Here is a 25,798-nt window from a genome sequence, read left to right as displayed (position 1 = left end):
GAATTGAAAGCCCAGAAGTAAAACCACATATCTACGGCCAGCTAGTCTTCAACAAAGGAGCGAAGAACATAACAATGGAGAAAGGAAATTCTCTTCAATAAATGGTGGTGGTAAAACTAGACAGCCACATGCAAAAGAATGAAAGTAGACCATCATCTTTCACCATACACAAAAATTACCCAAAATGGATTAAAGACTTGAACATAAGACGTGAAACCATTAAACTCCTAGAAGAAAATATAGGCAGTAGACTCTTTGACACTGGTCTTACAAACATCTTTTTGCATACTCTGTCTACTCAAGCAAGGGAGACAAAGAAAAAATAAACAAATGGGACTTTATCAGACTAAATAGCTTCTGCAAGGCAAAGGAAACCAGGAATAAAACAAAAACGCAACCCACCAACTGGCAGAAAATATTTGCAAATTATATATCCAACAATTAATCTCCAAAATATATAAAGAACTCACACAACTCAACAACAAAAAAAACAAATAACCTGATCAAAAAATGTGCAGAGGAAATGAACATTTTTCCAAAGAAGATATACAGATGGCCAATAGGCACATGAAAAGATGTTCAACATGGGGCCGGCCCAGTGGCGCAAGCGGTTAAGTGCGCACGCTCCGCTGCGGCGGCCCGGGGTTCACTGGTTCGGATCCCGGGCGCACACCGACGCACTGCTTGGCAAGCCATGCTGTGGCGGCGTCCCATATAAAGTGGAGGAAGATGGGCACGGATGTTAGCCCAGGGCCGTCTTCCTCAGCAAAAAAAGGATGATTGGCGGATGTTAGCACAGGGCTGATCTCCTCACAAAAAAAAAAAAAAAAAGATGTTCAACATCACTAATCATTAGGGAAATGCAAATCAAAACTAGGAGATATCACTTTTCACCCATTAGAATGGGTAAAATTACCAAGACAGAAAATAACGAATGTTGGCGAGGAGGTGGAGAAAAGGGAACCCTCATACACTGCTGGTGGGAATGCAAACTGGTGCAGCCACTATGGAGAACAGTATGGAGATTTCTCAAAAAATTAAAAAGAGAAATACCACATGACCCACCTATCCCACTACTGGGTATTTATCCAAAGAACTTGAAATCAACAATTCAAAGAGACTTATGCACCCCTATGTTCATTGCAGCATTATTCACAATAGCCAAGACATGGAAGCAACCCAAGTGCCCACCAACTGATAAATGGATAAATAAGTTGTGGTATATATATATACAATGGAATACTACTCAGCCACAGAAAAGACAAGATCGTCCCATTTGCAACAACATGAATGGACCTTGAGAGTATGATGTTAAGTGAAATAAGCCAGACAAAGACAACCACCACATGATTTCACTCATATGTGGAATATAAACACATGGACAAAGAGAACAGATTAGTGGTTACCAGATGGGAAGGGCATTGCGGGGTGGTCATAAGGGGTAAAAGAGCACATATATGTGGTGACTGACAAATAATAATGTACAACTGAAATTTCACAATGTTAAAACTATTATGACCTCAATAAATTTTAAAAAATGAACTTTCAACAGTAATATTTTTAAATATAACTGCTAGATATTCTTACATTGTTACCAACATCAAATTTAATCTAAACCAATCTTGTAATGGAAAGTGAAATGTTTTCATTTCCTCCTTTGTGAGAAGGCATCTGGTCAAGCCCACTTTCTTAGAGCCATACTTTTGAACGATGGGGTCATTCTGCAGGTTGATGCTGACTTTTGAAGTGGCAGAAGGTAAAGACCCTGAAACAAAAAGGACAACTGAATGTAGGTTGGAATGTGTGTTTAAGAGACCTCATGTCTCTTCATGTTGTGTAGAGTAAGCAAGGTGAAGATCAAAAGAGATATAAGACCCAGCCCCAACTTTTAAGGAGCTTGCACTCTAATACAGTTATAGGAACACAAAGAGAAAATAAATCCCAATTGGGTCATAATAATAAAAGCTATAAAAGGGAAAGGAAGAAGAATACACTGGCTGGGGTGGTCGGAGATGGTTCAAGAGAGAAAAGATTAGCTGAGTCTTGAAGAAAAGGCAGAAATCAGATAGCTAGTGTATTAGACCTGTCCATTACAGTGCCTGCCACTCCTAACACCCCATTCTAGCTAAAGCTACTCAATTCCTAGCCACTTGCTCAAGCACCAGCCTGTTCTTTAAGCAGGGGTGGTCACTGACTGGATTAAGAGTGGGGACCTGACGTAAGAGGGCCCCATCTATAAACTGACCAGTGACTTGCTATTCCTTATCAAGACACGCTCAAAAGAGACAAATGTAATTAGCTAAGCTATTCAGATTGCTTGCTTCCAGAATTGAACTAGAAGTATAAAGAATTGACCAGTAGAACAGAGTAGAAAACAGAGAAGTTAAGATGCCATGAAAGGGATGGAGAACAGCTCTTCACTAGAGGCACTTAAGATTTCTGACGGCTTTCTAGTCCAAAGCATCCTCCAAATAATATCCCTTCTCACTTTAAAGTGGCCTGAATAAGTATCTGGTCCTTGCAACTAAAAGAGCCAAATTATCATAAGTAGAAAAGAGGGCACTCCAGGTAAGACATAAATGTACAAAGCAAACTTGCTACAGCAGTAACTAGACCAGCTGGGGAGAAAAAAAGGTCTGTGTAGGACAGCAGTGTAGTAAACAAGGTTGAGAGAGGAAGATAAAAGTGAATTGCAGACCACTGTGAACACCAGGCTCAAGAGTTTGGACTTGAGTCCATCATTCAATACATAATGGGGAGCAACAGAAAGGGAAGGGAAGTGGCATAACCAAACAGTATTTTAAGATCAACCTCCAAGATATGTGGAAAATGGAGTAAAGAGAGAAATATAAAAAGACTTTGCAGTAATTCTGACAAAAAAAAATTAATATGGATTAAGATGGTGAAAGGAATGGAGGAAAGGGGATATATGAAAGAAATATTACACAAGAAAAACTGTTAGAGCACAGTGACAGAATAATTCAATTCAGTCAACAAAATATTTATTGAGTACCTACCACATGCCTAGCATTGTTCTGGCCACTAGAGAATTCCCAGTGGATTCTCCATGGAACTTGAATTCTAGTTGGGAAGATGGACAATAAACAAATATATAATACATGAGGATAAAGACTATGGAAAAAAGTAAAGGAAGGAAAGGAGGAGAGGGAGTGCTGGAGCAGCAAAAGGGTTACTGTCATGTATTTTATGATCAGTGAAGGTCTCTCTGACAAAGTGTCATGTGAACAGAGATTCACAGGAACAAAAGGAATGAGCCACACACACTGGGTACGGGGAGCCAAACTTCAAAACTGGTATCTTAGAGAAAAATGGTACCAACAGAAAAGGGGATTTGAAGATGGGAGCCTGTTATTCAGGGATGAGAAAAATGCTTTTAGCTATGTTATGATTGAGGAGCCAGTAGAATATCCAAGCAGTAACATCCAGCAGGCAGTTGAATATGCAGGCCTAGAATGTGGGATGTTAGATCTAGAGATAAAAATACAGGAGTTATCCATAGAAGAATGATGAGTAAAATTGGGAAGAATAGATCAATATTCCAAAGGAAAGACTGAATTGAAGGAAGATCAGAGTGCTATGGACTATGCCCGGGGGACTTTGATATGTAGGATGGGAAAATGAAGCAAAATCCTTAAGAGGACAGAGAAGTAGCCATAACCCTCTGGCTCCTCAATGCCTACAGAATAAAATCCAAAGTCCTTAGCATGGCATTTACAGCCTGCAGGACACAGCTTTAACCTACCTCTCAGCTTCGTCTCTCACCACTACCTCTTCTTATTCCCCACTACCCGCCACAATCACCCCCAACAATCTATATTCTTCTTCAGCCATATGAAATTTCTTTTTCCTGACTCTATCTTTTCTTTTACAACTCGATGTTTTTACATGAGCTTTGAATCTCATAATAAGTACTCTGGGATTTGCTCAACAATGTTTACAATACACTGCAGGTCAAGTCAAACACAGCTGCAGGTCAGATATGGGCATCTGTTGGAAGGAGAGGGGAACAATGGAAAGGTGGGAAGTTAGATGCCTTTGAGACAGAGGACAATAGGAAGCACAGTCCTGGAGGAGATGGGAAGGAATCACTGGTTACTCCTCACCACTTTTTCATGTCTCCTCAGTGCAACTATTCAATTATTTAATTATTTCTGAACTCAAGAAGAGCATCAGTGAATGATAGTTACCCTACTCTGTGCAATGAACTACGATAAGTTCTATTCTACTCCATCATTCACTTCCCTCCCCACCAAAAACAAAAGGTTAGCTACTACTTACTAATGGGACACAACCCACAGTTTGAAAAACAGTGCTATCATGGATATTTCTCTTTTAGCTGGCCAGGATCTAAATCTCCTGCCTATCCCCTACTGTCAGTAGTATTAGTGTGTTTCCCTTACATTAGTCAAAGGCAAGATCTGCCTTCGCATTTGTACACTTTGGGGTAAAAAGACCCAGTGACAGTTTAAAAATTATTCACATTAATTCATAAGAGCCCAATGTCAGTGATATCTAGGGGCAGCCTTAGCTCTCTAACCTAATCAGATGGTTTCTGAGGCATGAACCCTAGCTATGGTTCCTGCTGTCTAGTCTCCCTGGGTACTCACCTATTTTTTCCTTAAAAAAAAATTGCTTTTCTGCTTAACTTAGTTAGAATTGAGTTTTGTTGCTTGAAAGAATAAATTTGACTGATAAACCTACTTACAAGCATATCCATAATACCTTTAGAATGAGCAAATCATCAACCAGAGTCACAGCCATACCTTCCATCGTCTTGGACGGAGCGCCAGTTGTTTGTTTCTTTTGCAGCCCAATGATATCAGCTAGGATATTAGATGATGGAGGAGGCAAGCAGAATTTCTGAAAATATGTAACAGGTTTTTACAAAAATGCTTGAAAGCATTTAAAATACTGTCAAAGACCTGGACTTTTATTGTCAGCTCAGTGCTATGAAAGGTCTGGACCCTAACTGTCTGCACTGTAAAATGAGGACTGTTCCCTTAATGTGTAAAAGTGAATAAGTAAGTGAAACACCACACTTGTCCCACTCCAGAAATTTTATTTTCTCCTCTGATTACACATTGTTAAAAAAAAATACCAAAAACCAACATGACAGAAATGTATAACTTACAAAACGAAAGACTCTTATATTTTCCAAAGCACTTTTATATCTACTACTTCAGTGGACAACATGCCAGGTAGTTACGACAGATGACACAGCAAAGAGGCTGAGAGCTCCAGCCTCAGGCTCACCTGGGCTTGAATTCTAGCTCCACACTTACCAGCTGTAACTTGGGCAAGTTACTCAGCTGCCTTATATATAAATGGGAATAAAAAATGTATCTACCTCTTACAGGACACTTGTGAGAATTAAAGATGATGCAAGCAGCATGACTAATGTAGGTCCTAGCACATAGCTAGTGTTCAATAAATGAAAGCAAAAAAGGAAAATGGAGACCCAGGGAGATTAAATTAGGGCTCAGCAACTCAAATGCCCTCGGGGGAAATGGATGAAACAGTCCAATAAAGAATGGAGGAGGCTACAGGAAAATGGAGAGCACACGCCTCTTCTAAAGGCGACAGCTGCTATTCAGATCCAGCTACTATACTAAGGGCACTCAATCTTGTGATGTTATCAAGAGAGACCGAAAAATATAGATTTTATGTAAATATTACAATTTTTGAAAACACCATAGCCCAAATAAAATATCAACCTGTGAACTACAGACTGCAATCTGGGAACAAGGGTTTCACCTAGATTACCAAAGAAAATCAGAGACAAATCTAACCTCAACACGAGGTCTCTGAATCTTAGCCTTTTTTGCTTTCTACAACCCCTACTGCTTATTCAATCAGGTTGCCAAGGAGCACGGTTTGAGACATGTGCACCAGTCTCTGCATGGGAGGACCTGACTCAGGCCCTAATACAAAGTTTTCTTAACTTACATGTCTGAATGCCTTTCAGAGAAATCCAAACTCCAAAAAGAAACTGTAAAAGTGTGGCTGACCCATTCCCTGCAGTACAAACACCAACACGTTTGTTGTTCAGTTGATTTTGGTGAAAAAGCTGGTACCAAATGTTGAAAATTCAAACCAACACAGCTAAAAGTGATACTGTCAAGTCAGTTATATGGAAGGGAAGTGTGGGGAAAAAAAGCAGTGAGCAACAGCTAATGGAGTTTATCCTCACTCACTGACTGACTAGAAATGGAGAACAGCTATTTTACTGCATAGAATTCAAACAATCTCTTAAGATAATTATTTACTGCATTCAAATCAAATAGAATACCAAGTGAAATGAAATGCACTCATATCCAAAATCCTATTAAGATTTGTTTTAAATTGGAACTAAGCTCTCTGCACAAAGGCATATCCTCAAGATCCCAACTTGTTCTGCAATCCTTTCTAAAGCTGGTAATCATACAACTGGCTTCAAAAAAGCCAGTTTAGGGGCCCAGCCCCATGGCGTAGCGGTTAAGTATGGTGCGCTCCACTTTGGCAGCCGGGTTTCACGGGTTCAGATCTCGGGCGAGGACCTACACCACTCGTCAGCCATGCTGTGGTGGCGACCCACAAACACAGTAGAGGAAGACTGGCAACAGATGTTAGCTCAGGGCAAATCTTCCTCAGCAAAAAAAAAAAAAAAAAGCCAGTTCTGGATAAATTGACAGACTAACAGCAGTATTTCTGTTAATGCAGTAGAGGAATTTTGGGATATCTACCCAACCTTCCCTGGACAGATGTGTGCATTTGAAAAGCTCTCTAATGGTACATATACAAATGCAATTTACATTAGATGTTTAATAATGGCACTGAGGATATCAGAATAGTAAAATTCTCTTTGCTATTTATTTATAAAAGAAACAAAAAAGATTGACTGGGATTCTAAACACATGATCATGTTATTTCAACTGGGTCCCCACTGGGGGTTACAAATTCCCTATAGTAGACAGACAGATACTGGAAATAAGGGAAGCAGGCCAGGTGGGGCATTGAAGTGTACATACCCCATCTAAAGCGGGAGACCACTATTTAGCTTTGAAAAATTGTTGCCATGTGGGAATACAGGGACAGGTGCCAGATTTTTGAGCTTTTTGAAGAAGTCAAAAGTCCAGATTTTTATAAGAGAATTCCCGAATTAAATTGTTGGCAACTATCATAAGAAAAAATTTAGGACATTCTGTATGGCAAACAAATGACGTCAGTTAAGGTAGATATGGACCTCTAGACACCAGTTTGAAACCTAAGGTCTATTACCTACCATTTAAGTTCACCTCATATCTGGGTTTAGGGACACTGGATTTTCCCAGAACTGCATACTTCAGCAATTCACACAGCTGGTCATGGGTTACTTTACAGTGTTCAGCCAATAAAATGGTAGATAAGTGGGCTTTCTGCAAAGATAAATCAGGGCATAACAAATTATCATTAGCAAGAATAGCAACAAAGCAAGGCAAATTATTACAATATTCCAGTTTCTGATTATTTTAGCACATAACCTCCAAACATAAGGAGGGTTCTAAGCTAAGGCATCAGACTTTATCCTGGGGCAACAGGGAGTTCCCTGAAGCTCCTTCCTCCTTAAAATAGCTTTGCACTTATAACTGGTTATTAAAATAATTCATGCTTGTTAAAAGAGTCAGATAATAGAGAAAGGCAAAATAGATAAAAGATAGACAACAGATAAACGAAAACAAAAGTCACCTGTACTTGTACAACTCTGAGATAATTACCACTGTCATTTTGGTCTGGGAGGCAGCAGAGTATAGGGGTTAGGAGCTCAAGCCCTGGAGTCACACTACCTGAGTTCAAATACCAAGCTCTACCATCTGGGACAAGTGCCTGAACCTAAGACTCAGTTTCTTCCTCTATAGAGTAATTGTAATTCTACCTCATGAGGTTATTGGGAAGACCAGTGAGGTAGTGCTATTTTTCCCCTGTGACTTTCTTAAGCTAATGTTGACACTTATTATTAGCTATATACAGTTCTGAGCACTTTACATCTATTAAACCATTTAATTCTTACAAGTCTTTGTAAGTGAGTACTACTATTATCCCATTTTACAAATAAACAAATGGAGGAACTAAAAAGTGATAGAACCAAGACTGGAGTATAGGCTCCAAAGCCAAAACTCTCTTCATCTCTATACTATACCACCCCCAAGGGATTACAGTATACATTCTGTTTTGTAACAAACTCCCCCCACCAAAAAAAAATCTGTATTTTTCAATATCAGTTAAATATAAGAAACGTCAATTTTAATAACACTCCAGTGTCTGAATTTACCTAAAAACTTATTATTTACTTGAAAAAAATTCCTTGTTGATGACACTGCTGTTTTGTTTTTTTTTTAAAGTATAACATTATTATGAGGAGCATTCTTGTGTAGACATCCTTGTACACCTGTCTATTTTCTCAGGATAAATTCCTGGTCAAAATAAACATGTATATTTTACATTCTTACAAATATTGCTAATTCTTGAAAGAATGTACCAAATTATCTTTACCAACCAGAAATGTATAAAATTGATAATGTGGGACTGAGTGAGGTGGGGGTCTATATGGTGGTGAGTAATCATGGTTGCTGAGCATGTGAAGTCAGAGCCCGAGTAGGGTGAGGAGGGCATCCTACAGGGGAGACAGCCCAGGACTAGGGATAGGAACCCAGGCCATACATGCAGGAGGGTGGCCCAGTGTGGGTTGTCAAAGCCTGAGTGATACCAGGAGGACATCCATGCTGTGGGAAGTAGAGAGCAGTGAAGCCTCACCTCAGATGTCAGAAACTGTTTAGGGAAAAAGAGGGCATTGATGCTGAGGAACAATAGTAGCCTTTCACAGAATTCAGAGCCTGAACAGGGTCAGGGTGTCCTTATGAGATGGATATGGGCATTTACACACGAGGGTGACCTAGTACAAGGTCAGGGTGACAGAGTTCAAGCAGGATGGGGATGTGGGTCAGTGGCAGCAATGGGGGACTAATCATATATATTGAAGATAATGGGAGTCAGGTTTCTCAATGTTAGAGAAAGAAGTTATAAATACGAAAAGAGAGAAAACTGGAATGAACCCTGTGGAATTGGACTAGAAGTGGAGATACTGGTATCAATTCATGGCTTTTCAACATGTATGGATATAGAGAAATATTGAAATGTAAAGATGTGTATGTGTGTTTGGGAATATGTGTATATCCACATACACACATATTTCCTAGCTCTCTCGGGAATACTGACATGCCAATAGCAATCAGCATGGCTAGCACCCAAATCTTGAGTTTCTAAATGTCATTCTCCACTAAAAAGAACCAAATATCCTAGGAAAAATGCCTGACCAGGGCTGGGGAAGGGAACCCACAGAAGAGTCTGAAATAACATGTTTTTGTGTCAGAAAGTAAGGAAAGGATCAAAGAAAGATGGGGGTCATGTCCAAAGGACACAGAAGCTAGCTTCATGGCCAAATCTGGGATATTTTCAGCACCAATATAAATATAGTAATGGATTATAGCTCACTGAATAAATAGGTATCCATGAGTTTATACTGATTTTTAAAAAAATGAATAAATGGTAAGTTTACTAAAGAAGCATCTCCCTACAAAATTACAGGGGAAAACAGTAACTTTAGAGAAGTTTAGCACACACTATCCTAATCAAGTAATCAAGGCTAACGTCACCAGTAATAGGACAAATCAAAATTGTGTACAATCTGATAAAATACATGAGAACAGAATATGACTTCTGTGATACTCCTGCTAAAGATGTGTAACCTGAGTCTAATCAATGAGGAAACAGAGAAACCTAACTGGAGGGACATTCGAGAAAAATAACTTGCCCAGGATCCCTCAAAAGTAGTAAGATCATGAATGTCAAGGAAATGACTGAGGAATTCTCTGGACTGAAGGAGACACGACAACTAAATGTAACACACCTTCTAGCCTGGATCTTATTGCTTAAAAAGGACATTACTGGGACGACTGGAGAAACTTGAATGAGGTCTGAGGACTAGATGTTAGCAATACATCCACGTTATTTCCTGATTTTGATGGTTGCATTGTGGTTACGTAGGATTGTTTGTAGGAAATACACACTAAAATATTGGGGTGGGGGGTGATAGAGCATTGCGTTAGCAACTACTTTCATATGTTGGCTGGTGAGAGTTTTGGGTACTGTTCTCCCAACATTTCTGTAAGTTTGAGATTATTTCAAAATAAAAAAGTCATGAGATTGTCAATTTCCTTACACTTCTTATCACATTAACCTTTAAAAAATTGCTTTGCCAATCTGACAGGCAAAAAAAAAAGGAATTCCACTTCAATAACAAATGTTTTCATAGCACTAATTCCCTTCCAACATACTGCACAACACTTATCACATCTTTTGTTGATCTGTCTCTCTCCACTAGAACGTAAGGAGTGGTCTTTTATTCCCTGGTGGACCCCAAGGGCTCAGGGCAGTGCCCAGCAGAGGGCAGACAACAGAAATCTGATGACTGAAGGGACGAATGACCTATATTTAGCTCTCGATAAATGGTAGGGAGGATCAGCAGCCTTATGATTCCCCTATTGGAACGTAAATTGCAGGAGGACAGGGAATTTTCTGTTTTCTTGCACCAGGAGATCCCCAGAACCTAGAACAGTTCCTGGCACACGAAACACCTCAATAAATGTTTGTGAATGAACATCCTCCTGTGCGCCAGGCACCGCACGGTTTTAACCCGCCAGCATCTCGCCGGAGGTGGGTGGTGTTACCTCATCACACGCATTTTACAGTTGGGGAAGCAGGTTCCGAGAGGCCAGCGGTGGGGGCGCCTGCCCAGAGTCCAGGGCGGACGGGGCCCTGCCGGCGGCTGGGGCGAGGCTCTGGGAGCCCCAACCCGCCTCGGGCCGCCCACCCCGGCGCTGCTCACCTTGGCCCCGGGCCGCCTCTCCTCGAGTTCCCAGCGGGCTCTCATCGCCTCGGCCGCCCCGACCAGCTTGTTGGGGGCCCGCCTCCTCTTCCTGCCCTTCTTGGGGAGCCCCCCGGTCCTCGCCCTCTCCGGCTCCATGAGGCTGTGCAGAAAGATCGGCTGGAGCTGAGGAAACCCCGACGCCCAGCTTCCCGGCCCGCGCGTCCTGAGTGGGGAGCGGCAGGGGCGTCGACAGCTCCCAGCTCCCTCAGGTCCTCTCCTCAATTCCCTTTACACAGCGCTCCCCGCCCGCCCCGAAAAGCCAGGGCGCCGACCGCCTGCCCCAAACCAAACGGTTTTACCGTCCGCGCCGGAGGCTGGATTCCAAACGGTTCCCCAACGGCGCAAACGCGCCTCTGCCCCTCGGACAAGAGGAAAGGGGGCGCTGCCAAGCGGCTCCCCTCGACCAGAACCAGTCCCCACGTCCCGAAGCCCCGAGCCCCCTCAGCCGCGTGGGGCGTTAGAACGGACCGGAAGTGGATTCGGCCGACTTCCAGCGGTTGGGCTGTGAAGCAAAAGGCATGTCGGGAAAGGCGGCGGAGAGGCTGGGGTGGTACGCGAGGGAGTTCCGGGCGGAGGTCGCTCCGGGTCCGGTGCTGGCGTCCGCGCAGGCTGGGCAGGGGCAGCCGCGGGCTCTCCCACCTGCGCTCTGTGGCCCGGGCTGAAAGGCCTCAGCCTGCAGCCTCAGGACGCCCTGTTCGCGTGGTTGGAAGGACCAGGGTCCTTGACTGTGTGGCCTAGAGCCGGTGTCGGCCCACTCTGGGCCTCGGGGAAACGATTGGACGTGACAGCGTTCGGAGGTCTCAGGCAGCCCGCACCGCACCCATGAAACTGTTCATCCCACTACGTCCTAGGGATCCATTTAATGCACAATGTGAATGGTTGTGGCCTTCTCCCTGCTTCCTGGACACGCTGTGCACATTTGTGATTTCTAGAATTGGTGTAATAAAGAATGCATTTGGTATGTGAGTTCACATACCAAATATGTGTTTTTTGGCAAATTACCAAATTCGTTTTCTCATTCATTACATACAGGTAGCAAAAGTGACCACCTTGTACAGTGGTTGAGGATTAAATGAGGTCACCATCTTAGTTCAGTGCCTGGATGTAGTAAGCAATCAATAGAGGTTAACTCTCATTCTCAACACCCCATCACACCTCATAAACAAAAAAACTAGAACAGGAGGCGTCTGCCTGGTTAAACTCTACTTACTCATCAAAGTAGTTTGTCTCGCTGTCTCAGTAAGCTCTTCCTTCTCTGTGGACTCAGTGTCATTGGATATCCTTTATCATATATTACCTTATAGTAGCTTAGCATGGATGTCTAGTTTTTTTCCTCAGATATTTTAAGCTCCTAGAAGACTGGACCTGCCTTGTCTCCTCAGAACTGTGCTGTACACATAGCAAGGGCTTGAAAAATGCAAAGGGAAGAGTAACTTAAGCTTTTCAATGCATCTTTACTTCTATGATCACTTCTGTGCTATCACTGAAAACTAAGGGGGAGGGAGTCGAAAGACTTAGTCTAAGCTTGCAATATGTGCTTTGAGGCCCATGCAGGTAAAATGACTACTAAAATCAAAAGACAGGGTGGCAGTTAGTACAAAAATCAAGGTCTTTTGCCCTCAAAGTCTAGTTCAGTCTCCTCTCAATCACAATACATTAATACATTAATAATGAGGGTTATATCATTAGTTTTTTAGCCTATTTAAACAGGAGTGTGAATGAGTTTGTTGAACATATTGGGGTTTTACACTTTTAGGCAGCTTGGATTAATTAGGAGAAAGTCAATTGCACCAGCAAATGGAAATCTAGGAAGAAGCAAATCCGATAAGCAGTGTGCTTAGTTTCTTTACATTTTGTAGATTTGCACTTTTAACACTGGTAAAGCCTAAGGACACCCAGATCTTTTGCAAAGCAGTTGTTTGACTACTTAATTGTCATGGATTTTGAGTCGACATGCTGGAACGATGGGAAACGCCACCAGTGCCAGAAAATAAGTAAGTCTGGACTGCCAATGGCCAAGACTAGCGCTAGATCAGTAACTTGAAGGTTTCTATACAGGAATCAGTCAACAGTTAGTTTAAGAAAACAAAATAGTCTATGAATTGGTAGTTTACTATAAAACCTGATTTGACACAAAAAAAGAAGAAAAACATGAATACCTATATGTGTCATCATACAAAATAATCGTTTTAGGATTACGTACAAAATCTCAATTGCATAGAAGTGAAAAAAAAACACCTCTGCAAAAACGAGTACATTTCAACTTCCTTATGGTCTTCATATTTAATTGTGGAAATATATTCAAGACTTTTAAGTAGATATAACTTAATATTTTGAGTTATTCTTTGACATAATTTTATTATAATCGTTACATCACACTGCTTTGGTCATTTTAATATGCCTTTACTGAAACAGGGATTGTTTAACAATGCTAGATGATGGTAATCTAGGTTTAATTTAGAGTGATTACAGCATTAATTTCACAATTCTATGTTCAAGTGTCAATTGATTCTTTCATGTAGTTGAATGTCCAGCAGTATTGCTGAACACGTCAACTGGAGAGATTGAATCTGAGTTCCATGCTTATGTTCAGCCTCAGGAACATCCAGTTTTTTCTGAATTTTGCATGGAACTGACAGCCATAAAGTAGGTATGCCCTTCTCTTTTTACCATCTCTCTTCTCACCTGCCCCCAACCAAAAAACAAGCAAGTATGATGGAAATACTAAAATTCAGAAATCAGTTTCAAAAATAAAGTAAAAGCTATATACATACCAGTTGGAATTTGATTTATTCAGTGTTAAGAGAAATAATGTCCCCTCCAGAAGGCTATTGGAATCTTTAAAAATAAGGAATAATAGTGTTGTAAAAATAAATATCAAATTTATTTTGAGGAAATTAAATGACATCAAATTTCTGTCAGTCTGGATTTATTATATTTGTGTGATTTTAGATTGCTGAACCTAATTTTTATCTTGCAGAGTTCTGATCATTATATTATCTCTTTCTCATGTGTTTTCACATCTTTTCACTAGGTAAACTCTTTGTCAGAACCTCTTCCTCTTTGCTATATCCCCCCACAATGCCTAATGATGTGCTCAATAATTATAGAATTCAATTGTTGAATTCATATTATGTGACTGTTTAGCCTCAAGCTGATGAAGGAGTCCCTCTGAAGATTTGCTTATCTCACTTCTGTAAATGGATTCAGAAGACTCAGCAACAGAATAAAATTATTTTTGCTACTGGGGTTGTAGATCTTCCTAGTTCTGAAGTAAAATTATGTGCAGTTGTTACTTGGTCAGGTAAAAAAATAAGTTATATCTATCAATTATCAATGCATTACCATTATATAATTCTATATCTCTAGTAAGGATTATACTTAACCTCCTGGGCCAGGAAAAGAAATCCAAGTGCCTAGCAGATGTTAAACAAGAATAGTAAATTTAGTCATATTTTTTAAATTATCATTCTGGGATACCTTAAAATTTTAAGCCTTAACTTTAAGAATCTTTCTGGATTGTTCCTCTCTATTCTTCTGAATCCAGGTAACAATGATTTAGTGACAGGTCTTCTCATGCTATTTTCTACAACCTTGAATAAAAAGAGTTCTCATTCAACTCACATCCTTTGCTTTTATACTTTCATACTTACTAATGTAGACATCAAGGAAAAAAAATGGGCCATTTAAGGTCTTTCATATGACAACAATATAGCATTGTCCTTAATATCATTGATAGCAATGCCGTGCCATTGATAGTGATAAATAACTGGCAAGCAATAGGGTATATTGGAGTATATGAGGAAGCCATTTGGAGTAAAACTAATTCAGCCTGACCTTTTTTTTCCCAAAAGGGGCTGTGGCCCTTGAATATGCATTGTATATCTGCTTTAAGCATTTACCATGTCCCAAAGACAAGAACAAATGCCCTTAAGATAAGGACGCAACTTCCCCCACATTGGCATTTCCTTAAGGATAAGCATTTCTCCCTAGGGTAGGACTTAATTGCTGCACTCATCCTGTGACCACTCAACTTGAAACAGCAGACCCACTGTGTCCATCAATCACTGTGCTGACAGGGCAATCTCATGACTATTGTAAAAGGGACATTGCAATCATGTGATACATGCTCTTTGACAGTGTATAACCACTCTGTACACTCCTACTTCTTTGGCGTGCTCCATTCCTTTATGAAAGGGCTCTCCCGGGATACATGGTCCTGAAATTTGGCTCATAATAAACTCACCCCAATTTTGATTTATAGATTGGTTATGGATTATTTGCATCGACAATAGCATAGCACTGATAGGCATATTTGGTTTCAGGTTGCTATAAGATGATTGGTTTCTCAATTACATTAATATTTTCCTAGAATGTGGAAAGCATATAACCTTCTTCATATAGCCTTTGTAATTTAACACCTTACTCTTCTTTCTGAAATATTCAGTGTGTTTTATAGGGTCTTTAAGAAACTTTGAAAGTCAGTTACCAACCTAATTTTTTTCTTTCCTTCTTCCTTCCTTCCTTTCCCCCTTCCTTCCTTCCTTCCTTCCTTCCTTCCTTCCTTCCTTCCTTCCTTCCTTCCTTCCTTTCCTGAGGAAGATTCTCCCTGAGCTAACATCTGTGCCAGTCTTCCTTTATTTTTTAGTATGTGAGCTGCCAGGACAGCATGGCCACTAACAGAGTGGTGTAGTCCATGCCTGGTAACTGAACCTGGGCTGCTGAAGCAGAGCACACTGAACTTAAAAACATTACAGAGCAATGTAGGTCCATGCCTGGGCACCAAAGCAGAGTGTGCTGAACTTAACCACTAGGCTCCTGGGGCTAGCCCAACCTAATTTCTTTCTTTTCTTTTTTGGTGAGGAAGATTGGCCCTGAGCTAACATCTGTTGCCAATCTTCCTCTTTTTCCTTCAGGAATATTGTCCCTGAGCTAATGTCCATGCCAATCCTCCTCTATTTTGTATGTGGGTCGCCGCCACAGCATGGCTTGATGAGTGGTATAGGTCCACACCCGGGATCCAAATCCGTGAAGCTCAGGCCACCAAAGTGGAGCACATGAATTCAACCACTACACCACTGGGCTGGCCCCCAACCTAATTTCTTAATAGAAAGTTATATAAAGTGAATAATTGTTAGATATTACAAGAGCCATTAAATCTATTTTATTTTATATGATTTATTATATTATTATATATATAGTATATAGTATAGTATAGCATTATAGTTTACTAGTACATATTATATTATTTTATATCTTACTATTCTGTTTTATATCATCTTTTAGCAATTTATTTATAAATGATGATAGCATAAGTAAAAACTGCTGGTATTGTTGACTTTATTCTATTTTAATATACTTCATGCAGACTGGGACTTGGAGGTTTTCCTGGAGTATGAGTTTAAAAGAAAACAGCTGTTAAAACCTATGTTCTTAAATTCTTGTATTGATCTCAGAGTAACTTACAAGGCAAAGGTCAAAGATGGGGGAATGTTCACTTTCCTTCTCTTGAAAAGTGATTAAACTTTATCCCACATGTGGGCATGGGTTTCTACAAATAAAATACTTTCTTTTGAAATGTTCCCATAAATACATTTCTTAAAGTATGTAAAAACAACACAACAATAATATGCACATTCCAAATCGAATAGAACGAAAAATTATGAAAAGTGGTTAATACAAAGCCTTTCAAATAGCAATTCTTTTTTTATATATGTCTTCTTTGATTTGATTTGATTTTCTATAAGAGAAAACCAAAAGGACTAAGTGGTCCCCAGCAGGAAGTGGGAACAGAATTCTTGGGATGAGAACATTCTGGTTAGTATAAATTGAAAATCATTTTATTATGTCAGTTATTTTACTTTTATAAAGTCTTTCATTTGAATCTCCCTTTTTTGTGATGTCATTAATGAGGAATATCCTTCAGCCTAAAAATGGCTCCTGATCGGACTGTGTTGACTATGTGTGTGGACCTGTGGGTGGCGGGGCTTGTCAGCTGCAGAAGACTTGTGCTTCTCAAAGACTCACATAGGGGGTTTGCCCCACCTTCCAAAGCCTGAGACAATTGGGTGCTCCCATGCCTGAGGCCAGCCCCACCCAGCTGCAATCCTCAGAGAGCTGACAAGAGACCTAAAGGCTGGAGGCTTATAGCAATTGTAAGGCCCTGAGTCTAACAACCTGCCATGCTGCGGGCCTACTCACTTAAAAGAAATACTGCAACACAAATGTGCTATTAGAACTTGCAGCCAACTGTGCTGGGGATCCCCACACCTGATAAAGAGACTGAAGGGCCCACAACAACTACAAGCAGCTGAGCATTACAACAGCTGGCCAGGAGCATAACTCAGCCTCCCTGGGCTCCTATAGGGAGAGCAAACAGGCCACAACAGAAGGACACACGTAGCCCACATAGGGGCCAACCCTGGAACATTGAGAACTGAGAGAAGGACACAACAGGCCTCCTAAGGCATCACTTATATAAGGTCACCTATCCAAGAGCAGGAGACGTAGCTGACCTACATAATGCGTAGACACAAGCACAGGGAAAGAGGCAAAATGAGGAGGCAAAGGAAGATATTCCAAGTAAGGGAACAGGACAAAACCCCAGAAAAAGAACTAAGTGAAACAGAAATGAGCAACCTACCCGACAGAGAGTTCAAACTAAGAGTGTGAAGGATGCTCACGGATCTGGGGAGAAGAATAGATGAACTCAGTAAGAACATCAACAAAGAAATGGAAGATATAAAAAAGAACAAATCAGAAATGAAGAATACAATACTGGAAATGAAAAATTCATTAGAGGGACTCAAAAGCAGAGTAGAGGATACAGAAGAACAGATCTGGGAGCTGGACGAAAGCTAGAAGAAATTACCCAAGCTGAACAGGTAAAAGAGAAAAGAATTAAAAAGAGTGAGGACAGTCTAAGGGACCTCTGGGACAACATCAAGTGCACTACCATCCGTGTTATAGGTGTCCTGGAAGGAGAAGAGAGAGACAAAGGGGCAGAGAATCTATTTCAAGAAATAATAGATGAAAACTTCCCTAACCTCAGGAAGGAAACAGACATCCAGGTACAGGAAGCACACAGAGCCCCAAACAAGATAAACCCAAAGAGGCCCACACCAACACACATCATCATCAAAATGTCCAGAATTAAAGATAAAGAGAGAATCCTAAAAGCCGCAAGAGAAAGTGAAGTTACATACAAAGGAAACCCCATAAGGCTATCAGCTGACTTCTCAGCAGAAACCTTACAGGCTAGAAGAGAGTGACACGATATATTTAAAGTGCTAAAAGGAAAAAATTTATAGCCAAGAATACTCTACCCAGCAAAGTTATCATTCAAAATGGAAGGAGAGATCAAAATTTTCCCAGATAAGCAAAAATTAAAGGACTTTGTCACCAAGAAACCAGTGCTACAAGAAATGTTAAAGGGACTGATGTAAGGGGAAAAGAGAAGACCACAAATAGGAAAAATTATCTATTTCCATGATAAGAGGGTAATGGATACAAATGCACAAAAAAGAGGTTAGATATGATATCAAAAACATAAAAGGAGGGAGGAGGGGAGTTAAAGAGTAGAGCTTTCAGATAGAGGTCAAACTAAAGAGACCATCAATTCTGTATAGGAGAAGAAAGGAACAGAGAAGGACTACTAAAACACTGAGGAAAAAAAAGTTAAAAAATGGCAGTCAGTACATACTTATCACTAGCTACTTTAAACGTCAATGGACTAAATGTTCCAATTAAAAGGCATAGGGTGGCTGATTGGATTAAAAAAACAAGACCCATATATATGCTGCATACAAGAGACACACTTCAGACCTAAAGACACTCACAAACTGAAAGTGAAGGGATGGAAAAAGATACTCCATGCAAATGGCAATGAAAAGAAAGCTGGGGTAGCAGTACTCATATCAGACAAAATAGACTTTAAAACGAAAACTGTAAAAAGAGACAAAGAAGGGCATTACATAATGATCAAGGGAACAATCCAACAAGAGGATATAACACTTGTAAATATCTACGCACCCAACATAGGTGCGCCTAAATATATAAAGCAATTATTAACAGACATAAAAACAGAAATAGACAGTAACACAGTAATAGTAGGGGACTTTAACACTCCACTTACACCAACGGATAGATCATCCAAACAGAAGATCAATAAGGAAACATTGGCCTTAAATGACACACTAGAACAGATGGACCTAGTAGATATATACAGAGCATTCCATCCAAAAACCGAAGAATACACGTTCTTTTCAAAGGCACATGGAACATTCTCCAGGATTGATCACATATTAGGCCACAAAACAAGTCTCCATAAATTTAAGAAGATTGAAGTAATACCAAGCATCTTTTCTGACCGCACCCATATGAAACTAGAAATCAACTATAGGAAGAAAATCAGAAAAGCCACAAATACGTGGAGATTAAACAAAATGCTACTGAACAACGACTGGGTCAATGAAGAAATCAAAGAAGAAATCAAAAAATACCTGGAGACAAATGAAAATGAAAATACGACATGCCAGAGTTTATGGGATACAGCAACAGCGGTTCTAAGAGGGAAGTTTATAGCAATACAGGCATATCTCAACAAACAAGAAAAATCTCAAATAAACAATCTAACAATGCACCTAAAGTAACTGAAATAAGAAGAACAAACAAAGCCCAAAATCAGTAGAAGAAGGCAACTAATAAAAATCAGAGCAGAAATAATGAAATAGAGACCAAAAAAAAATTAATAAAACCAAGAGCTGGTGCTTTGAAAAGATAAATAAAATTGACAAACCTTTAGCTAGACTCACCAAGAAAAAAAGAGAAAAGGCACAAATAAGTAAAATCAGAAATGAAAGAGGAGAAATTACAACAGACACCTCAGAAATATAAAAGAATACAAGAGAATACTATGAAAAGCTATATGCCAACCAATTCGACAATCTGGAAGAAATGGATAAATTCTTAGAATCATACAACCTTCCAAAACTGGATCAAGAAGAAGTAGAGGGGCCAGCCCGGTGGCGCAAGCGGTTAAGTGCGCGCACTCCGCTGCGGTGGCCCGGGGTTCGCTGGTTCGGATCCCGGGCGCGCACCGACGCACTGCTTGGCAAGCCATGCTGTGGCGGCGTCCCATATAAAGTGGAGGAAGATGGGCACAGATGTTAGCCCAGGGCCGTCTTCCTCAGCAAAAAAAGAGGAGGATTGGCGGATGTTAGCACAGGGCTGATCTCCTCACAAAAAAAAAAAAAAAGAAGAAGAAGTAGAGAATTTGAATAGACCAATCACTACTAAGGAGATCGAAACAGTAATCAAAAACCTCCCCCAAAATAAAAGTTCAGGACCAGACGGCTTCCCTGGTGAATTCTACCAAACATTCAAAGAAGACTTAATACCTATCCTTCTCAAAATCTTCCAAAAAATTGAAGAGCGGGGGAAGCTCCCTAACTCATTCTACAAAGCTGACATTACCCTGATACCAAAACCAGACAAGGACAACACAAAAAAAGAAAATTACAGGCCAATATCACTGATGAACATCGATGCAAAAATCCTCAACAAAATATTAGCAAATCGCATACAATAATATGTTAAAAAGATTATACACCATGATCAAGTGGGATTTATTCCAGGGATGCAGGGATGGTTCAACATTCGCAAATCAATCAACGTGATACACCACATTAATAAAATGAAGAATAAAAATCACATGATCATCTCAATAGATGCAGAGAAAGCATTTGACGAGATACAGCATCCATTTATGATAAAAACTCTGAATGAAATGGGGATAGAAGGAAAGTACCTCAACATAATAAGGCCCATATATGAGAAACCCACAGCTAATATCATCCTCAATGGTGAAAAACTGAAAGCCATCCCTCTAAGAACAGGAACCAGACAAGGATGCCCACTGTCACCACTCCTATTTAACATAGTACTGGAAGTCCTAGCCAGAGCAATCAGGCAAGAGAAAGAAATAAAAGGGATCCAAATTGGAAAGGAAGAATTGAAACTGTCACTATTTGCAGATGACATGATTTTATATATAGAAAACTCCAAAGAATCCACCAGAAAACTTTTAGAAGTAATAAACGAATATGGTAAAGTTGCGGGATACAAAATCAACATACAAAAATCAGTTGCATTTCTATACACTAACAATGAAGTAGCAGAAAGAGAAATTAAGAATACCATCCCATTTACAATTGCAACAAAAAGAATAAAATACCTAGGAATAAACTCAACCAAAGAGGTGAAAGATCTGTACACGGAAAACTATAAAACATTGCTGAAAGAAATTGAAGAAGACACAAAGAAATGGAAAGATATTCCGTGCTCTTGGATTGGAAGAATTAACATAATTAAGATGTCCATACTTCCTAAAGCAATCTATAGATTCAATGCATCCCTATCAAAGTTCCAACAACATTTTTCACAGAAATAGAGCAAAGAATCCTAAAAATTTATATGGAACAACAAAAGACCCCGAATAGCTAAAGGAATCCTGAGAAAAAAGAACAAAACTGGAGGTATCACACTCCCTGATTTCAAAACATACTACAAAGCTATAGTAACCAAAACAGCATGGTACTGGCACAAAAACAGACACACAGATCAATGGAATAGAATTGAAAGCCCAGAAATAAACCCACACATCTATGGACAGCTAATCTTTGACAAAGGAGCCAAGAACATACAATGGGGAAAAGAAAGTCTCTTCAACAAATGGTGTTGGGAAAACTGGATAGCCATATGCAAAAAAATGAAAGTAGACCCTTACCTTACACCATACACAAAAATTAACTCCAAATGGATTAAAGACTTGTATGTAAGACCTGAAACTGTGAAACTTCTAGCAGAAAACATAGGCAGTACGCTCTTTGACATCGGCCTTAGCAACATATTTTCAAGCACCATGTCTGACCGGGCAAGAGAAACAATAGAAAAAATAAACAAATGGGACTACATCAAACTAAAAAGCTTCTGCACAGCAAAGGAAACCATCAACAAAACGAAAAGACAACCTAACAATTGGGAGAAGATATTTGCAAACCATATATCTGATAAGGGCTTAATCTCCAAAATATATAAAGAACTCATGCATCTCAACAACAAAAAAACTAACAACCCAATTAAAAAATGGGCAAAAGACCTCAACAGACATTTCTCCGAAGAAGATATACAAATGGCCAACAGACACATGAAAAGATGTTCAAAATCATTAACTATCAGAGAAATGTAAATCAAAACTACAATGAGATATCACCTCATGCCTATCAGAATGGCTATACTTAACAAGACAGGAAACAACATATGTTGGAGAGGATGTGGAGAGAAGGGAACTCTCATACACTGCTGGTGGGAGTGCAAACTGGTGCAGCCACTATGGAAAACAGTATGGAGATTCCTCAAAAAATCAAGGATAGGACTACCATATGATCCAGCTATTCCACTGCTGGGTATTTATCCAAAGAACTTGAAAACACCAATGGTAAAGATACATGGACCCCTGTGTTCATTGCAGCATTATTCACAATAGCCAAGACTTGGAAGCAACCTAAGTGCCCATCAAGGGACGAATGGATAAAGAAGCTGTGGTATATATACACAATGGAATACTACTCAGCCATAAGAAACGATGAAATCCAGCCATTTGTGACAACATGGATGGACATTGAGGGTATTATGCAAAGCAAAATAAGTCAGAGGGAGAAGGTCAAATACCGTATGATTTCCTTCATTAAGTAGTAGATAATAACAACAATAAACAAACACATAAGAGACAGAGATTGGATTGGTGGTTACCACAGGGGAAGGGAGGAGGGAGGAGAGCGAAAGAGATAATTCGGCACATGTGTGTGGTGATGGGTTGTAATTAGTATTTGGGTGGTGAATATGATGTAATCTATGCAGAAATGGAAGTATAATGATGTACACCTGAAATTTATACAATGTTATAAACCAATGTTACTGCAATAAACAAAAAATTAAAAAAAAACGCTCCTGATCTACACAATTCAAATTGTTTCTAAGACTTTCAAATTACAACTTTCATAAAGTATTGTAAAGACTGCCATCTAGTGGCTTTCCAGTTGCTAAAAAGAATTAAAAGAATTAGCTAAATCAAATGAAGATTAAACAAATAAATAATACAGTGGACTAGTGAAAAAACTAACAAGACTATTAGATTACTCAGGAAACATGGTCCCTACAGAATGTTCCTTACATTTTTGTGAACTATCTAACAAATTTTCACTTCCTCCTCTGTGAATGTGGGAGATCTTGTCTTTCATTGGTACGGCTGCCACAGCTTTCCATGAGACCAATTTATCATGATGAAAATTAGTAGATGATTATAAAACTAACAGTATTTTCCAATTTCTATTTAAGTAGTGGTGTGTTTTTTTTGTTTGTTTGTTTGTTTGCTATATTTCTTTACACTGGTACCACTAAATTCAGTGTTTGATATCTATTTCCTTAGGGTTGGATGATTCTCAGTACTGCCCTTCTTGCTTTGAAAATGATCAGGAATGGTTGCTTAATGAAGATTAAAAGGTCCTTGAACAAGGTTAGTGGTGTCTTGCCTCTTTATTCTGTCATCTCAAACTCCAGATTTAATCATAGGTTCATCAAATTTTAGATAGCACGTGTGCAATCATTTATAAATCAATGATGACATTTTTCTTTCTTGTCATATCATATAATGTACATTAAAGAAATTATGAATGCACAGTTTCTAAAGCTGTTGGATTTGTCTGTGGAATCATAGGTTCCCACTAAGAAGAATCCCAACATTTTGGCCAGAAATTTGAATACAAATAAGTTGAAGAAACATCAGCCTGCAACAGTACCATTCAGCATTCCAGCATATTTGATAGTGGCCGTAAAAATACAAAAAATTCTCATGAAAAAGTTAAAATGACGTCAATTGGTGTGAATTCTCCTAAAAAGGTACAGCAAGATCAGTTACAACTAAAGAGCAGTACAAAAGTGGGTCTTCACAGTGTCAAAAGGGGTTTATCTCTTTTTAATACTAAGTCCGCCACTTCTCTGGGGCAGTTGCAGTCTCCCAGCTTGAATACACCTATGCAGAAGCAAATAAAAAGCAAACATCTTGCATTTAATACCGAATCTAAGTATTCAACAATTGTTTCAACTACCATTTCATCTGTTAATTGTGTTTCTGATACGGAAATGAGTTCTGCTCTTGACTGTTTACCTATTTTGGCCAATTGGGAGGATGCAGCTTTACTGCCAGCATCTCAGCCGGAGCAAAATATAGATTTCATATCTGCCATCAGTGACTCAAACTTAGATACTTCATTTAATTCTGGAGAAATAATAATGGTTTTAAAAGAATCTGAAATGCTAAGTCATGAAAACTTTGGAAGCACAGAAGAAACTTCTCAAAAATCTGAGACCTCTGAGTCTATTGTGTATGAGTCCACATACTACTATTTATAATGTAAAAGAAGCCAAAGATCCGGGTTCAGATTTTTTTGACTTTAAAGTACCTGAATGCAAATCAAGTAGCTTCAGCGGTGTTAATGCCAATATGTTTCATCCTTCAGTTTTAGGGAAACATCCTCTTCTTTCACGTGGTACTAAAAGGAGTCCATCTATTCCCCTAGCTTTCCCACCAGCAAAAAAAACAGACCTTCACTATTCGTGAAGAAAAGCCTACATCATCTGCTGACTCCCCAGGGAGAAGTTCTTCCCAGAAGGTTCTCCACTCTATCTTAACTTCTACAGTTAACCTACAAAGGCCTTGGAAGAGTGGGAGAATGACACCTCCTTTATGCAAATGTGGCCGAAGATCTAAGAGACTTGTTGTTTCTAATAATGGACCAAACCACGGAAAAGTCTTCTCCTGTTGCCCTAGTGGGAAATACCAAGAAAACAGAAAATGCTGTGATTATTCCAAATGGGGACAAACACTTCAAAAGGAAAGAGCCAATAGCATAGTTCTCTCTCATTCCCCAGAGGGACTCAGTTTTGGTTCTCCAAAAACAAGCCCTATTTGTGACAGAAATGTAAATTTTTGTACTGAAAATTCATTGAGACTCAGACCTTCAATGAGGAACTGATAAATTTTCTTTACATCTAAACTATATTTTTACTTTAATGCGACTTTCAGTGCAGTAAAGAGAAAAAAACGTATAGGGCTACAAGTTATGAGGATTTAGCGTAGTCTGTAGATGACACTGAGGCTATTAAACACATACACACACACACACTCACTGAAAACAGAGAAAAAACAAATTTCACAGGCTTCCAATTTCATTCACCAGTTATCTAACATTTGTCTTCTGTTCATGTCTGATTCCTGATTGTTCCTTGAATTCCCAAACATTATGAGTATTCTGATCATGTCTTAGACTATTTTATTTATATTTCATATATTACCATTTGCCAAATTTATTGTACTTTTTTGAAGAACCATAAATGAAATATTCTGCAAACTATATTATATTAAATATAATAACCAACAACAGTATATGATACGCTTCTTTTACAATTAGACCTTGAAACAAATTTTAAACTATTTTTAAATTATTTGAATAGAAACGTGATTAACAAAAATCCGTAGCCTATTTTCAAGTAGATACTTGTACTTTGAGAATTAGCATAATCTTCTGACATGTTTTATTTTTCTAAAATATTTTATCACTTCTTTAGTTTTATTTCAATGCTTGAAGATTGGTTCTGATTTCTATATCAACATATCAGAAGAATTATTCAACTAAGATTTGAAAACCAATAGATTGGTTCAGAAATTGCTTCTATACTATATGTTTAAAAATTCCTCAGCAGTTGATGATATTCTTT

General features: G+C 39.3%; 2 pseudogenes; one reads left to right on the top strand and one right to left on the bottom strand.

The window, feature by feature from the left end:
- Window positions 1–11,346, bottom strand: part of LOC131422002 (RNA exonuclease 5-like) — a 32,620-nt pseudogene extending 21,274 nt beyond the window's left edge.
- A 1,176-nt stretch (window positions 11,347–12,522) lies between these two features.
- On the top strand, window positions 12,523–25,056 carry LOC131422511 (ERI1 exoribonuclease 2-like; annotated as a pseudogene).
- Window positions 25,057–25,798: the final 742 nt, after the last annotated feature.

This window comes from Diceros bicornis, chromosome 26, assembly GCF_020826845.1.
Source record: "Diceros bicornis minor isolate mBicDic1 chromosome 26, mDicBic1.mat.cur, whole genome shotgun sequence".
NCBI lineage: Eukaryota > Metazoa > Chordata > Mammalia > Perissodactyla > Rhinocerotidae > Diceros > Diceros bicornis.
Note: the sequence above shows the minus strand (reverse complement) of the source record. Positions and strands in the feature narration are given on the sequence as shown.